The 15,755-nt window shown below is 38.3% G+C and overlaps 1 protein-coding gene across 2 annotated transcripts in view; it reads right to left on the bottom strand.

The window, feature by feature from the left end:
* Positions 1–15,755, bottom strand: part of OSBPL10 (oxysterol binding protein like 10) — a 122,558-nt gene that overhangs the window by 88,093 nt on the left and 18,710 nt on the right. The gene's annotated exons all lie outside the window — the stretch shown is intronic.

Genomic DNA, 15,755 nt, shown 5'->3' with positions numbered 1-15,755 from the left:
ACAAGTGGAGAGGAAAGGAAGAACGAGAGTAGTAACTCTGCCTGAAAACTTTTCCAGGACTTTATTTTCATGTGTAAGTGACAACTGATGGACTAAAGAAATAAATCACAAATGATAGCTACTGAGTTTGATGATGATCTAATTCCTAAATTGGTTATTCTTGGATTGCTTTTGCAGGATTCTGAGGAAAGCCTCAGGAAGTTGAAAGAAAATGTTTTATATAATAAAACCAGAATACACTTAGAAATAAATGGATTCAAAATAAATCAGAGTTCTTATTCACATTTAAACTTACTAAGCCAAATAACATTTCTTGTTTGTAGGATGGTAAAATTTTGCTCCAGTATAGCTCTGTGGGGACAGGAAGGGGCAATAGGCTCCTCTCGCTAAAGACAAAACAACCTTCCCTACCCATCTTCATTCACTCGGTTTTGACGAACACAAGCCATTCCACAATAAACCAACTGCTAGGACTGCAAGATTATACAAACAAAAATAAACTAATTGCATTGTCCAAGTGCACCAAATGAAAGTGAAGATGTTTTGAACTTAGTGTGTCAGTCTCAAGAGTAGGAAATAAACTTTTTTTTTTTTTTAACTCCAAATAAACCTATCTTTCACAACAGCACAGATCTTAAATTTCATTTCCCTGTGGAAATCATGTATGTTATTACACAAAACTATTTAACACTTTAACTCTTTACCAAGAGGAGACAGCAACTTCTTGGCTCACATGAAGGACAGTTTGCTATGACTCACAACAGACTAGAGTGAAGATGACACAAATGCAAGTTACCCTTTCAGCTTCTACCAAAAAAACAGCTCTAAAAATTCGGCTAATACCACCAACATGGGCATTTGGAATGCATATTATTTCCTATTGTTTCTCTAGATAGGATTAGCATAGGTCATATGAATTTGTGTACAATATTTCAGAAACTGTGATTATTCAGACTTCTGTAGCTTTGTATAGCCCAAATTTGCTCAAGTTACTACTCTGTTTCAAAGGTGGCATTTTGTCTTAGCCCTTTTTCAGTATCCCCACATGCAGAACACCTCTAACCTTTCCCATCATGGAGTTTTTCCAGGATTATCTTCACAGCCCGTTGAGGTTCTTGGTGTTCTTGCACTCATCTCTTTATTCAAGCTAAATAAGCCTGGACATGATGCAAGCAATCATTGCCTAAGATTTACAGAGCTTCAGACATTTTGCTTGGGCAACCTTCGTTTGCCACATTTATGCATAATTCTACTGCCACCACCTCCACACCAGAACAAAGATCAAATTCTCTTTGAATTACTCACAGACTATCCCCATGTCCCAAGTAATTTTAAGCTAGTGCATCACTAACCCTCACTTCTGCCCTGACTCCATCTCCCGTATCTCCCATAAATGCCTCTGCATCCCTTCCCCCACTAAACAAATGGAAAGCCTTCCTTTTGTCATCATGAAACGCATCTCTTCACCACCTCTCTACAGAGTTTACCTTCACCACAAAAAAAGGACTAGAGAGATGGCAAGCTGAATGCCAATCATCACAATGGTTTCAATACTAGTGTTAAAAATAAGGAGGCCCTAAATGGAAATTGCCAAAATTTCAGAAGATTACCTTATTGACTTGTGTTAACACCAGTCCATAACCTTCCTGTTTCATTTGACTTTTAAATTATTTTACAATACTGCTCTCCCACCTACAGAATGCTTTTTCTCTTCAGGTTGCTTAATGGGGAGAGATGATGCACTTAACTGCAGGTGAAAATAGCAACATTGGAAAACATACAAAACATACCAAAAAAAAAAAAATCAGCCTTGCACATTCCATAGTAAATCTTCAGTTCACTCATTGTCAGCTTTTCTTGTCCATTTTAGGGACATCTGTTACATATTCAGGAGAAAAAGCAGAGCACTAGACAGAAGTCATCCTGTGCCCCTTAGAAAATGTTACAGTAGTTTAGCCCTAGAGCAAGCATTTCTCTCCATCCAACTGACAAGTTTTCAGCAATCTCTTTGGGTTTAGCAAATAAGTACTAAACTTTATATGTAGTTATGTCCATTCTGAGTCTGTGCCATGCTCATTATAATTTCATTGTCCTTTTATTGTTCAGGTACAAATCACTAATTTCAGCCTTTGTTATCAGGCCATCTTTTATCAATTACTACCTTGGAAGTCATCATTGTGGTTACTGTAGTACAGCTCTACAATTAAGAAAAGGAGGAACAACAGTTAAAAAAAAAAAAAAGGCAAGAAAAATCATCTTTCCTTCTCCTATCAAGACCAAAGGATTTGGGGAAAAAAGTTCCTCTGAGTCTATTAGAACAGAATCTATTAAGTTACATAAACACTAAGAGCACTTCAACTCAGAAAGTTTTGCATGCTAGACCAGCAAAGCACTCCCAGAGTGACTGTAAGCTCCATAAAGATGTGCTTTGCACTGCCATAATGCTACCCCAGGGACAGAAACCAGCCATTCGAGTACAGAATACACCTTTACCAGCATAATGACATCCGAGAGCAGCGACTTCTGCAAATCCACATATGCAGAGACAGCATCCTTCCACATCCTTGTCATCACAGCTACGGCAGTAGTGTTAACTTGACCTTCTAAGCCAACCATGATCTATCTTATGTATAGTATCAGAAGAACAGAACATTATCATTGGCCTTGTACCTTCAGTTTTCAGTACTTGTGATGACGTCTTAGTTGCCTGTAAAAGCATGCAACGTGTTTCTAGCACAACTCAAGCAGCAATCTTAAGAAAAAAGTAACCAGATCTCACAAGTCTTCACATCACCTGCTTTGCCTTCTTTGTTGTCCCAGATGCATCAGTTTCTGTCTGCCAACTTTGAAAGTCGTAAGAGAAAAGAGAATTATCTACAGAAACATAAGTCCCAACTGCCCAACAAAAACTGGTCATGTCAACAAAATAGCTTTCCTGTGACTTTGGAGAGCTCAGGAACTTTTCACAGTCATCCTGTTCATGACACTGTTCCTATCACACAGAACCAAGTATTTGCTTTTCAAGACTTATGGTTTGATGCACAACTCCCTTCTTCACCTTTCACACAGTGGTATCACAGAAAAAGATAGAGAGGAGTAAACTGCACAGACAACTAACTGTAGTCTCACAAGAGAAGCAGGGGGATAACGCACTTTGAAAACCACTAAAAGGATAGGAGAAGCCAGGAGAAAGAATAAGGAATTAAATGCCAAATCAAGCAGCGCAAGACTTCGGGGGGGGGGGGGGGGGGGGGGGAATAGAAAGAGATACAAGGAACAGAAGCAGCTTTCAAAGACATTTTCTTACATCGCAGACCAAGTGATGACCCAGTTCAGACCATCACAAAAATACACAAGAAATGGAGACCAGATTCTTTCATTAACTGAGGATGGAAAAGCATTATATATATATAAAGCAGAACAGAAGTAAGAGAATGGCACGTGTTCCATTTTAGCAGCCCCATGTAACTGTATCAAAAGGATGGGGATATCTTTTCACTGTTAACTTTTAACAGAAGTCAATTGTTCGGCACACCAGGGAAATAACAGCACTAGCCTCTCTAAAACTGATTAATCTTGCCACCTTATCCTGTATTTCTCTACTGGCCTTGCTCACAGAGCACACATTTACCCATGATGATGTATTTCTGTAATTTACAGATTAATATTGATGAAAACTTAGCATACTCTTTAGAGAGCAGTCAGGTAGGAGGGAACAGAGTCAAGTTATGTCGTACTAGACATACAATTAGTGCTATGCAGAAATGATGAAATAACTGTTACTGACAGACACTTCCAAAAGACAGCTAAAATTTTTCAGTTATTCCAAAATTGCACAAAATCATCATTTTGGGTTTTTTTTAAATTAATGTTCATTAAAAGAGTCCATCTAATGGTAAGCTAGAAAATTACCGCTTTAACACATTTTAAGGAGTTTTAACTGCTTAAGCACCGTTCAAAGTAGATGCATAAAATTACAAGCAAGAAAAAGCAGGCCATTTCACAAAAGAAAAGCCTTGGCCAATGGATTTCTCACTTTAAACTCAAATCCATTCAGAGAATACAGGCTTCCTGCTCCTCTGGCCCAGCCTCCCTCAAGCTCCTGGGATTCACCAGGATAGTCCCCTCTGCCATTCCAACCAAATGCAGATGCATTACCAACTGATATCAATTACAAGATAAAACATTCAGCCACACTCGGCAAAACAGAATTTTATTGCTGTTCTATCAAGCTTAAAAAAAAAAAAAAAAAAAAAAAAAAAAAAAGACAACACAAAACCAAAACCACACACCACACAAAACAAAAGTCTGACGCTACCAGAATTTTTAAGTTACTCATGAGTTTGTCAATATGGCCTAATGCCACTTTATTTCTATTTTACTTGTCATATTTCAAAATCAGCGCGCTCTCAGAATAAACCCTAAGTCTTATAAACTCTGTAACTGTCTTAATTGAACACTCATCATGTTTCATTCCTATCCTCTTTATCCATTCACCTTGACAGCCATTAAAAAAGAAAAAAGAAAAAAAAAAATTCAAGCAGAACAAGTATGACATATTAGGAAGCATAACTATGTTGCCTTCTGAATTCTTGCAGGCGAAGAGAGAGACTCAAAACACTGTACCAATAAACTATTTCAACTGGATTGTGCATTCACTGATATAAGCATTTATTATAGTAGTAACTATAATATATTAATGTTATAATGATATAATAATTTATTATTAGTTCCCCATTCAAAAAGAATTTAAGAAAAAACAATGACTATGGTTTAAAAAGTGATAAAATGCTGGTGGTATAGTAGGACGTGAAAATGGTCTACCATCAGAGCATGTCAACAGAGAACAGCAGCTATACAGGTCTTCCATGAGGAAATTTGGTATTTCCAACACCATCCCAGTTTGAGGCGGGGGGGGGAAAGACACCCAAAAATATCAGAAGCACACAATATTAACATTTCCTGTGTAATTTACTCACCTCACTGGATTTAAGAATTTTCATTTTCCCATTTCCAGTCAAATTAAGCATTTCCATATTCTCCAGTGGAAATGCATACTTAAAAAAAAATAAAAGACAAATCAAAACATTTCTAGGCATTTAAACATTCAATTGCACATCCATAGCGTGGTGCACTGCTCATTGAAGCTGTCACTCGGATGGAAGTCTGCGATGCACCCAAAGGTATGTTTCCAGCAGAAAAAACACCTCTTAAAATAACTTCCTTCTTTTCTCCCCTTATTCTGAACACGTCTCAGAAACCAACCATCTGAAAATAAGTTTTCACTACTCTGTAATCCCAAGATATTTTCAAGGTAGGACTGCCAAATCTTTCCATTGTGTAATGTATTCCTAGTGATTTGAATCCTCCCCACACCCTTCTTCCCCAGTTAAGTCAGTTTTCTGGACCAGATTTTGTACAACTTCCAGTTTGAATTCGTAATGCGATAGAGGCTTTTTTAAATCAAGACTTTTGCAACTGGACAACTGCAATCCCAGTCAAATCTTCAATTATGGACTCAATCTGCTAAAAAACTCCCCTCTTTTGGAAAGCGGAATTATATTAATTAATTCCTTGGGTTCATAAACTAGCCTACATTGGAATCCATGCTTCATAGTTGGACTGTGCCTAATCCCAGAGCTCATCTGTTTCAAATTGGTATGGATGCCCAAATACTACACAGTAGCATAGAAAAATCCTTGGACTAAAGACAAAATCTTCCATGATCTCCAAACAAGACAATGGTTTTCATCATACGATGACCTAACACAGCAACTACTTCTGGATGGAGAGGCATGCTGGGTTTCTACAGCAGGCTAGCCTTGCTTTCAGCTTTTTGGAGATTTTTTTCCCAGCTACTTTCTCACAGAGGAGCTTTTCTCTTTAAATATCACTTTAGCTCTTCCACAGACACCTCTTCTCCTAAACCAGTCTCGCAATACGTAGTTTATGATTTACTTTTTAGTTTGCTTTAACCATAAAAATGCAAATTGTTCAGATAAAATGCGTTCATTTGAAACAGCACAAGGTCTTCACCCTCATTTAAAAGCTTGACAGGCAACATCACCTTCCCTATCATATTAGAAAAGTAACAATTCATCTGTTTTCCCTTCTCAGACTGCTGAATTTATTATTTCAGACAATGTGACAAATACTATGCTCCACCACACATTTCAGCATCAAATTAGCTCAAGAACAGAAGGAGCTCACCAGCAGAAGAATTTCACTACATTCTCCTTCTACCACTTTGTTCTCAACATTTCTGAGTTTCCAAACATGTGTTTTCCTTTCACGCCATTCCAGTTTTCCTCCGGTGACTGCCAGGGCATGTTCTTCAGTGATTCCATAATCCTCAAAAAGAGGACATTTTCAAGAATAAGGAATCAAACTATTCTACAATTCTCTTCCTTTTTTGTGTTTTTAAATGTAGTTAAAAAAAAAACTAGATAAGAATTATGGGATAGAAAGTAAATGACTGTGTCAAAGAAAAGCAAAGTTTATGGTTCCAGTAACTGAATGAGATGTCATATAGAAATATTTCATTTTTAGGAAATGAAAATTTTTGTATCTTATTAGGCCATCTTGGAGATGACATTTATGCAACTGCTTAACTCTTTGTTTCCCTTTTAGCTTGAGCCATAAGATTAATGGAATTATTCATGCCAATAACAATAAAGCATGGCATATACATTTGACAGTCAAGGACTTTATTATTAAAAATCATCTCTAAAGTTGTAATTTAAAGACAAGTGTTTGGGAGAACATACTTACATTTTGGTTAACTGTTTAACATTCTTTATGCATTGAGGTTCCTCAATTTATTATTTTCTAACATAAGAAAATGTAAGAACCACAGTATTCATTAAAAGCTTTACTGACTTTGAGCATCTCTGAATGAAAACTGGATTTTTAAAATAGTAATTTCTCTGCATTATTATAATTGCATATCAGTCAAGCTGAACTACAATTTTCTGGATTTAGAAGTGTTCCACATCTAAAATGGAGATAAGAAATAAAGGAAGTATTATCCACAGCTAATAGATGGACTGGTTGTTTCTGATCATCATGCCCTTCATGATTTTAACATCCACAGAACTCACACAAATAAAATCTTAAGAGAAATCTCCTTTCCTGTTTTGTCAAGTGAACAATGAACCAAAATGTCACTTCTTTCTCAGCATCTGCAGAAGCTACAATTGCTACTGACCAGCTCATCAAGTTCATCAACTTCGGCTTGCCATGCCAATTACTTTCAACAGTCTGAAATTCTATACAGTCAGCACTAACATGCTGCCCAAATTTTATTTAAGTAAAGAGACTACAGTAAGTATAAACACTAATATTAGTTTTCTAATTTCAAACAGAGTTGCTTAGGGGTTGCTTTTTAGGACTGAAGGAGGAAAAATAGGCTTAAAAATAATGTATCCATTTTTACCTATCAGGCTTAGAATTCATACAGATTTGTGAAAAAGTACATTCACCAAACTAACCTATGCTTTAGCACAACATGGCCGCATTGAGAGGTAACAACTGCAATTTAGGGGCAAGCACATAAACAAAAGGTACATAGTTGAGGTTGATACCATAAACAGCACTTATTGCTCACAGCCCACCAAACTGGCTGCCCGCCCAACGCTACTTTGTGTCATTTAGTAGTCCTTGCCACCTTCCTTTTCATTTGCTCTAAACTCACTACTACTTAATAATTAAGCAGACTCCAATTTTTGTGTTGCGGATCAGAGAGAAAAGGCAAGCAGTGACACAACTGGGGGAACAAATTGGCTGGTGCAATCTTAATTCTGGCAATGTTGTTATCCAGCTCGATTCAGGTCACAGATTAAAAACAGAGCTTCCAGATAGGAAAATACATTTTCCTTCATAAGAAAAACAACCAAGATCTAAACCAAAACAAGAACAGAGTACTTCCATGTCACTTCTAGTACTTTGCGTGTAATGAAAGGATGTTAAGCTTTAGAAGGACACACTGCTATGTCATTCTAAAACAAGACACAGGAAACATACACGAGACAACTGGTTACACACACCAACTCCATTCCCCATCTGAGGGGAAGGCAGTGCTCTGTATGATGCAAGACTCTGCTGCTAAATTGGTTCTCACTGCAGCCAGGTCCACGGGATACTCATTTGCAGTCATTTGGGCACCAAAATGAAGGAAGCTGTCTGGCTTATCCTCTCTCAGTCCCACCTTTCCACCTTACCCAGGAACAAGACTTTGCTCCTTTGAGAAAGTAAAATTACAGAGACCTACTTTGGAGCCTGTATGGACAACTGCTTCTCTGCTCCAAGTCTTTATGCAGTATTGGTCTGTCCCAACTAGCAAAAAAGAAACCAAAAAAACCCACCAGTAGACATGGCAGCTATCGGAAATCAAGCTCTTAATTTTCTTCTATTTTCCCAAAATCTAGCTAAAGTGGGTTTTACATTAAGATGTTTAGATTTCACCTAGTCATCCCAAGAGGATGCAAAGGAGTAGAATGCACGCACTTTGCTTAGTCAAGGAATATTCTAGTTGGGAAGTACCTTAAGTCTATCCAGAGAAACAACTGTTAGGAGGACCTACAAGCAAACTAGGTGAGAACTAGTAAGTAAATGAGAAAAAATGACTCATTTGCTTTCATTACAATAACAAATCACCTACAAAAAAAAAAAAAAAAAAACAACTAAACATTGGGGGGGGAATAACTAAAAATTGGAAAAATCTGAGTTTCTTCCCCAAAATAAAGAAAAAATATACATAAAATGAGACATTCAACTACGTCTAGCTTGCGAAAGCAGCTCTTCTGTATTAATATTTGTAATTCTCTCTACTCACATTAGCAGTTGTCAAAACTGCTGCAGAGCAAACAGCTGCATCACCACAAAGTTTTAAATGTCTCCCAAAACTATGCCAGCCATGCCAAGAATCTTATTTCTTATTCTTTTCTGTAACAACAAACCACACCAAAATTATAAGTGATAGAGAAACATCTGACCTTCCATAAAACATGTCACTTTTTTGCTTGACACTTTCTGCAATGAGTTCTGTAAGATCTGACAGGTTTGGCAAGCACACTTCACATCAAAAATTGCTTAGTGCCTAGCATCAATTCATCTTCCACAAAGTACTTACAAAATACAGTATGAAATAAACAGTTTAGAAGATGGCCTAACATACCAAAAATGCAACTCTCCAACAAGCCAAATAACAAATTCAGGAAGCCTGAAATGCTGAACCAAAGGCTCTACCACGTACATTAAACACACTAAGAAAACGCAAGCATCCCACAGACCCATTTGAAGGAAAGCAATCAAAAAGAAGGCAGCACTGAATGCAGCCACTGTGAACACAGCTGCTCAGAGCACTAATGAGTCCAACAGTGACTGACACTATTACACATTATTCTTTCAACAGTCTCTACTTCAAGTAGGGACATGCAGGCACACAGAGAGAACACATTTCCAGGAAGGTTATATATGAAGACAGATCAATAATGAAGTGAGATTTGACCAAGGGCAGCATTTTAGAGAGATTTCTGTCTGCTACTTGCCACATTCTGCAGGAGACTTCATGGACTGAAAAAGGAAGAAGTGACCTTAGCTTGGTCTTTCTGGTACTTGCTATTACAACACCCATAAATGAATGAAATATATCCATTTGACAGCCTGGTTCTCATGCACTATAATGAGGGAGTAGCAAATTCAGTCACCTAATGTAACGCCCCCGCAACACACACTCACAGGGAGCCTGGAACTCCTGAGCACTACCACACCAACAGAGTTTAAAGAAAACCACATCCCACTGAATTTGTGTGAGTCAGCCAGGTCTAAATCACAATTTTATCTCAAAATACTATGATCCATAAGCCAAATTCTCTACAACTTGCAGCTACTAAATTTTGCCGATCCCAAACATATACACCCTCAAAAGAGGCTGCTGAACGAAAAACATCTGTTCAGTTGAAATACCCCCACACCCTTCTCCTTCACCTTTGGCAACTAGAGTCTGCCCTCTGAACTACGTTAAGAGGGATGGATACTATTACTAGAAGGACAGAAAACGTAGAAAGGAAGCAGTAACCCCCCACACACACACACCCACGTCTACTACACAATATCTTCCACTGCCCCCATCCTAAACTTTCATATCACTTCCCTCTTATGGTGTACCAATGATGAATCAAACCCTTATTTGCAGAGGTAAAGTTGCTTTATGTTTCTCTGACTTGTGCCTCCCAACTGTTCCTCCCTCTTCTCCAACAATTTGTATTCCTCACTGGTAAGAATTAACCCTAACTCAACCCAGCACTACTGTTACTGGATATTATGTCCCATCTAGGGGAGGCACCTTCATACATCAAACATCTGCAGATTTTTAGAGTTCTCTTTTGCTGCCAAGCATTACAGACCGTATATAGAAAAGCACTCAGCAATGAGACAACCAATATGACCCTGAGTTTTTATGCCAGACCTGATGTTAGTTAGGATTTCACCTGGAGATAAAATACTTTCAGGGACTGAAATATTAATGAAACAAATAACAAAGGCACAGAGAGTGACCCTGGAACAACAGCACAAATGCTGAAGTAGAGGAAGAGACAGTTGCTGGATGACAAACCAAGGGATGGCCTGAACACCTCCAGGTGCGAGTATCAGGCAAACTATTCAGGTAATCAGACCACAGAACAGACTGCAAATAGAAGTAGCTCAAATTACAAGACTACTCTAGCTTCAATTAGAGTAGCTGTAGAGTAGTTCAGCTACTTTAAGTGCTGCTTTTTGCTCAATTTAACAATGAGAGAACGGAAATTAAGGAATATCATTCAAGTCATACCTTGAGCCAATTACACAGACAAAAGGAGTCTGTTATCTCAGCCCAAAGTATTTGGGTTGCATGTCTCCAAGTTAAAAGCCAGGGAAATTATCTATGTAGGTGAACTCTAATGAGTCTGTTCGTCACAGGTGAATATGGTCCCATGCACAACAGTAAGAGCCTGTAGTGGTAAGTCAGGGAACTTTAGGGAGTTGACCTGCATATAAATAAAAAGGAGTAAATGTCAATGCAAGCAAACTGGCCATTAGAGTTCTTTCCAACTCATTTTTACTGATTACTGGAAATCAAGGTTGCTTTAAGACAGACTGTAGAAACCCCAAAGTCACAGGAAACGTATCTTAAGTCATGCAACTGAATTGTAAGCTCCATGCTATAAAATCAGCACTATTTTGTATATAGCAATTATTGAACAAAATAGCTAAATCACTGAACTGTCTTCACTGTTACTTAGCTCTTCCCTCATTTTTCATTATTAAACATGAAATATAAAAGGTTAGACAGGATTCATAAACTGTCTTAATAAGAAGATGTCACCAACCTAAAAGTTTTCAATAGAAAGATGCTCCTGAAAATTAATTAAAGCAGTCACACATGTCATGGTTTATGGTGTCAGAGCTTCAGTTTTATTATGACCACTCTGCTGCCAACAAATGAGGGACAATTTACAAGGGAAATGAAGCAGAGGGATGAAGGAGTAGACCAGCAGAATAGTCTGGCAACAGGACGTGCCAGAAGGTTTTCAGTAAATTTACCTAAAATTAAGTAAATAGAAATCTGAATAATCATTTGACACTACAGTCAAGAATAAAGCATTCTACTAGCTAGACTTCCAACTACCATCCAGAGCAAAACAAACACTCTCCTGCACTGGACTATATGTACTGTAGGCTAATTATTAGGTTAGTGAAGATTGGGTTTTTTCCTACTTCTCACCAAAACTAGTTCATCAGCATCTTGACCATATCCTTAAAGAAAAGAATTAGTTGGTTACTTCTTCCAAGGCTTATTAGGCGACCGACAGAAAAGCCAACATCAAACCACACTTTGACAGTACATTCCTATCAATCTCTTAAGCTACGTAGAGCATTTCAATAGACTAAGCAAGCACATACCGGAAGCAGCAAAAATGTAACTGGAGTACTTTGAAGCTGGAGTACTTAACAAGAAAGATACCAACACCCAATATGTATTTAGTTTAAGATTTTTTCATCTTTTTTGGCCAGGTTATTTTTCTGCCGTTTTAGTGAGCTGAATTCTACTACCATGCGATCAACAGAACATCAGAGTCATGGCGAAGTAAGAGGGAGTGAGGAGCATGCAAGGAGGTTGCCCCCCTTTTGTTGACAACGTGCTCTTAATTCAGTTCAAGAAACCTCATTAAACCATACCCTCTGAGGGCTATTTTAATGACATAGCACTTCATTGTATTTATCAACAGGAATAAAACTGTAGAGTATAATTCTGATGCTTCTGTTATTCTCATTTGTTCTTTTCTATTTCCAACACTATTAAGTATCATAAGTGATGCTGTACGATCTGAGGTTTGGGGGTTTATTTTTCAATTACAGAGGAATAACCATAGTACCATTTTTTCTCATTCATTTCTCTCTTATACCATATTCTTGACTTCTGTCTTACCACCTGCTAATATAAAAACCTATGCATATGGAAAAAGTAAACCTACAAGTGAAATGCAAATCTACTATATTCTGTACATTCAACACTCTCATGCTGTGTACAGATCTTGTTATATCATGTCTGCTATGCTTAAAGGTGACCAGCAGGCAGAAAAAGCACCCTCTTTGTTCCTTCGTGATGTATGACAGACACCTAGGATGCTCTCCTCCAGTCAGTCCTATCAGCCTCAAGATATTAGTTCCAGCTTTCCCTAGTCTTCCTGGAAGATTAACGTGTCAGAAACACTACTGCAAGATAATAAATAAATAAAAAGAAACAAAAATTCATTCATGTAGAGCAAGCAAGGAAATATTCAAAAGTACACAGAAATCTGCATGAATCTGTAGAAGCATTCCATCTTCTGTGCATGCTTTCTCAGAACATATTTTTGCATTCCAAATCTTGGAAAAAAATTCCGACAGGTACCATTTAAAAATATTAAAAGTTACATTTATTACTGAATACCTGCAGGCTCCAAATCACAAGTGCCACTAATACATGCTGTGGCAGGAGAAGCTGTTATGTCTTCCCATTGTCTATTCCCCTCCACTTCATTGCCAGAGATCATCACCTCTGCAGAGCAGCAAACAACCAACCCTACCAAAGTCCTGTGCCCAGTGAAACTAAAACTGATGGACTGATGGCAGATGACAGCGTATCATTATGCCACATCATGAACAACAGCAGCTGATGGCACTGACTCACAGCCTCTGCTACAATGGTTAAATGAATGAGGAAGAAGCACGAGGGGTAAACGAGTGATCAGAAACAGGCCTCAGTTAAGTGTTAACTCAGACAAATGATCACTTCCCTCTCCCTCAGAAACTGGTGTGCTAGGCTTACTGCCAAGTCTGGGTTACATATACATATCTTAGATTTTCTTCACAAAACACAGCACAGTCAACCTCACCTCATGTCTACAGCTCAGCTCGTTGTAAAACCACATCCAAATTTAGGGCTCACCACCGCTCTTCTTCCCTCCTTCCTCCCCTGCTGCATGGTCACATCCCATCCCTTGGGTCCTCTCTAGTGCTCATCACACTTAGCGGGAACTAATTCAATTTGCTAAACCAGGGGAAAAAAAATATAGAAGGAACAGACAGTTGGGAGAAGGTCTCCCCCATTCAGCAGTAAGAAGGTGAAACAGTGGCTCATCTGCTACTCTCATGAAAGCAGTTGGTACGGGCTACCATGAAAGCAAAAGAGGTCATTTCAGACACCATCTACCAGCTCAACCCAAACCACAAAATACATTCATGCTAATTATATCAGCAGACAACAACTGGAGCATGCAAAATAACTCGTAACTACTAAATCATTATAAAAGCCTACAAAGAGACATAATCCGTGTTCATTTTTTCCTCTTAACTATGCAGTAACTTTAAATTTCCTTCTCCTAATCTACTTTTCCAACATTGTTATTTGGAAGAAAGTCAGAGATATTTAATTCTGTGCAAGTTACTAATATGAGACTCTAAAGAACATCACATTCCTCTAGGAGCTAAAACCCTTCCAAAAGTTATATTTAACCTGATTTAAATTTGATGCATTTCCATGGATGAAGACTTAGGAAATCAGCACAGACATCCTCTTATAATTGTTTGCATTCTATGTGAACAATTCCATTCAGAACTACTTTATTGAAGAAAATATATAAAGTAGCTCTGGTATTCCTCAATACATACAATTCCTTTATGATCAGTGAATTAAAATGGGGGGGGGGAGAATTAAACATCAGATAGGAGTCCTTTAATCTCTAAATCGCTTACTTTTAGATAGAAATACAATGTCTTGCACATTTACACCACAGTCCACAGCAATGGTGCAAAATAAACAGCAATTGTTCCCCCAAAACCTCAGTAAATTGTTACATTAACATAATCGGGCAAAGTGAAAAAAGCTGCCCTTAGAAAGCACAAGTGAAAATCAGTTGTAATTTCTCACTCTGCCTCCTCAAGGAGCAATTGCTGATTTGCACTTTAAAAACCTAGTTCAGCCGAATTAGCCTTCCCCTATTTGGTGTCACATCAGAACTGTTGCTCTGTCATCTTCATTTCTTTGTTCCCATCACTGGCCAGTAGCAGTACTCAGCACCGCATCCCAGTATAGCCTATACAATAACAAGAGTTGTAGTTAGCTAAAGAATAATGCAGCCAGGTCAGGTCAGCCTTTGGGTAGAAGAGGAACTTTGCAGAGTCATCCATCCAGCAGGAAAGAGATCCATTTCCTCTACAGCTACAAGCATTACAAGGAAAGCACCGGCCAATATTTTCAGCTGTAGGTCTGTGACTAAATACACTTAACCCCTAGCCATACTTTCATTCAGGCTAACTAAGCAGCAACAGGCCTCATGCCCTGTGGCGAACCTGTGAGCTGGAAAGCTCCTGGCTCACGTACAAGTGAGTAAAGGTGCCTCAGAAAAATATTTCGAAAGGTGGTTGTGAAACCCAAAAATGCAAGACAACCAAAGTACAGAACAAGATACCAGAGCTAAAATAAAAGACATCTATCTTGTCTATACTATTGACTAGCAGCTAACTACTTTACTGCATAAATATTAACATCAGGATGGGCCCATTTGGATCTCTCCCTGGACTGCAGAGAGACTAAGAGATCCTTCCTTACCCAAAGCAGAGAGATCCCTTACCCGCAACGGATCCTCGGTAAGTGACCGATAGCGTGCTGAACTAATACTAATGCAACATTACTAATCCATGTAGCTACTCAATATTATTATAAACACTGTCTAGATAATTCCATTAGACATAAACCATTGTCCAAGTCCAAGACTAAGATTGGGCCTAGCCGCACTTAGGCTCCATAAGGAGTTTAGAAAGCAAGGGGGTCCACTCTGAATCTCATGACTCAATGGGAGGGTCTTCCTTATTCTTTACATCTCCAGTCTCTGTGTGAATCATTCTAACTCAATTCTAACTCAATTTTCCTTTGTATGTTTCTTCCATGCCGTAATTAATAAGGTGGACCTTGCCATCCAACTCATTGAACCTTGTTAAACCACTGTTAAACTTTGTTAAATTCCATCGAATTTATTGAACTCTGTCAAATTACTATTTTAACTCAATAAAACGTATTGCTGCTGCTCTCTTTTGAGTGAGGTACATTCTACTCACCCATGACAAGGTCACACGCATTAGTCATCGTACATAGCAGTCCTGACTTGACAGCTTGTCCAGCACACAGAGAAGCTCACTTGCTGCTCCATTATCAACTTTCAACTACTCCAAAC

This window comes from Platalea leucorodia, assembly GCF_965183815.1.
Source record: "Platalea leucorodia genome assembly, chromosome: 1".
Lineage (NCBI taxonomy): Eukaryota > Metazoa > Chordata > Aves > Pelecaniformes > Threskiornithidae > Platalea > Platalea leucorodia.
The sequence above is the reverse complement of the archived record's forward strand: the minus strand, read 5'-3'. Positions and strand labels throughout refer to the sequence as shown.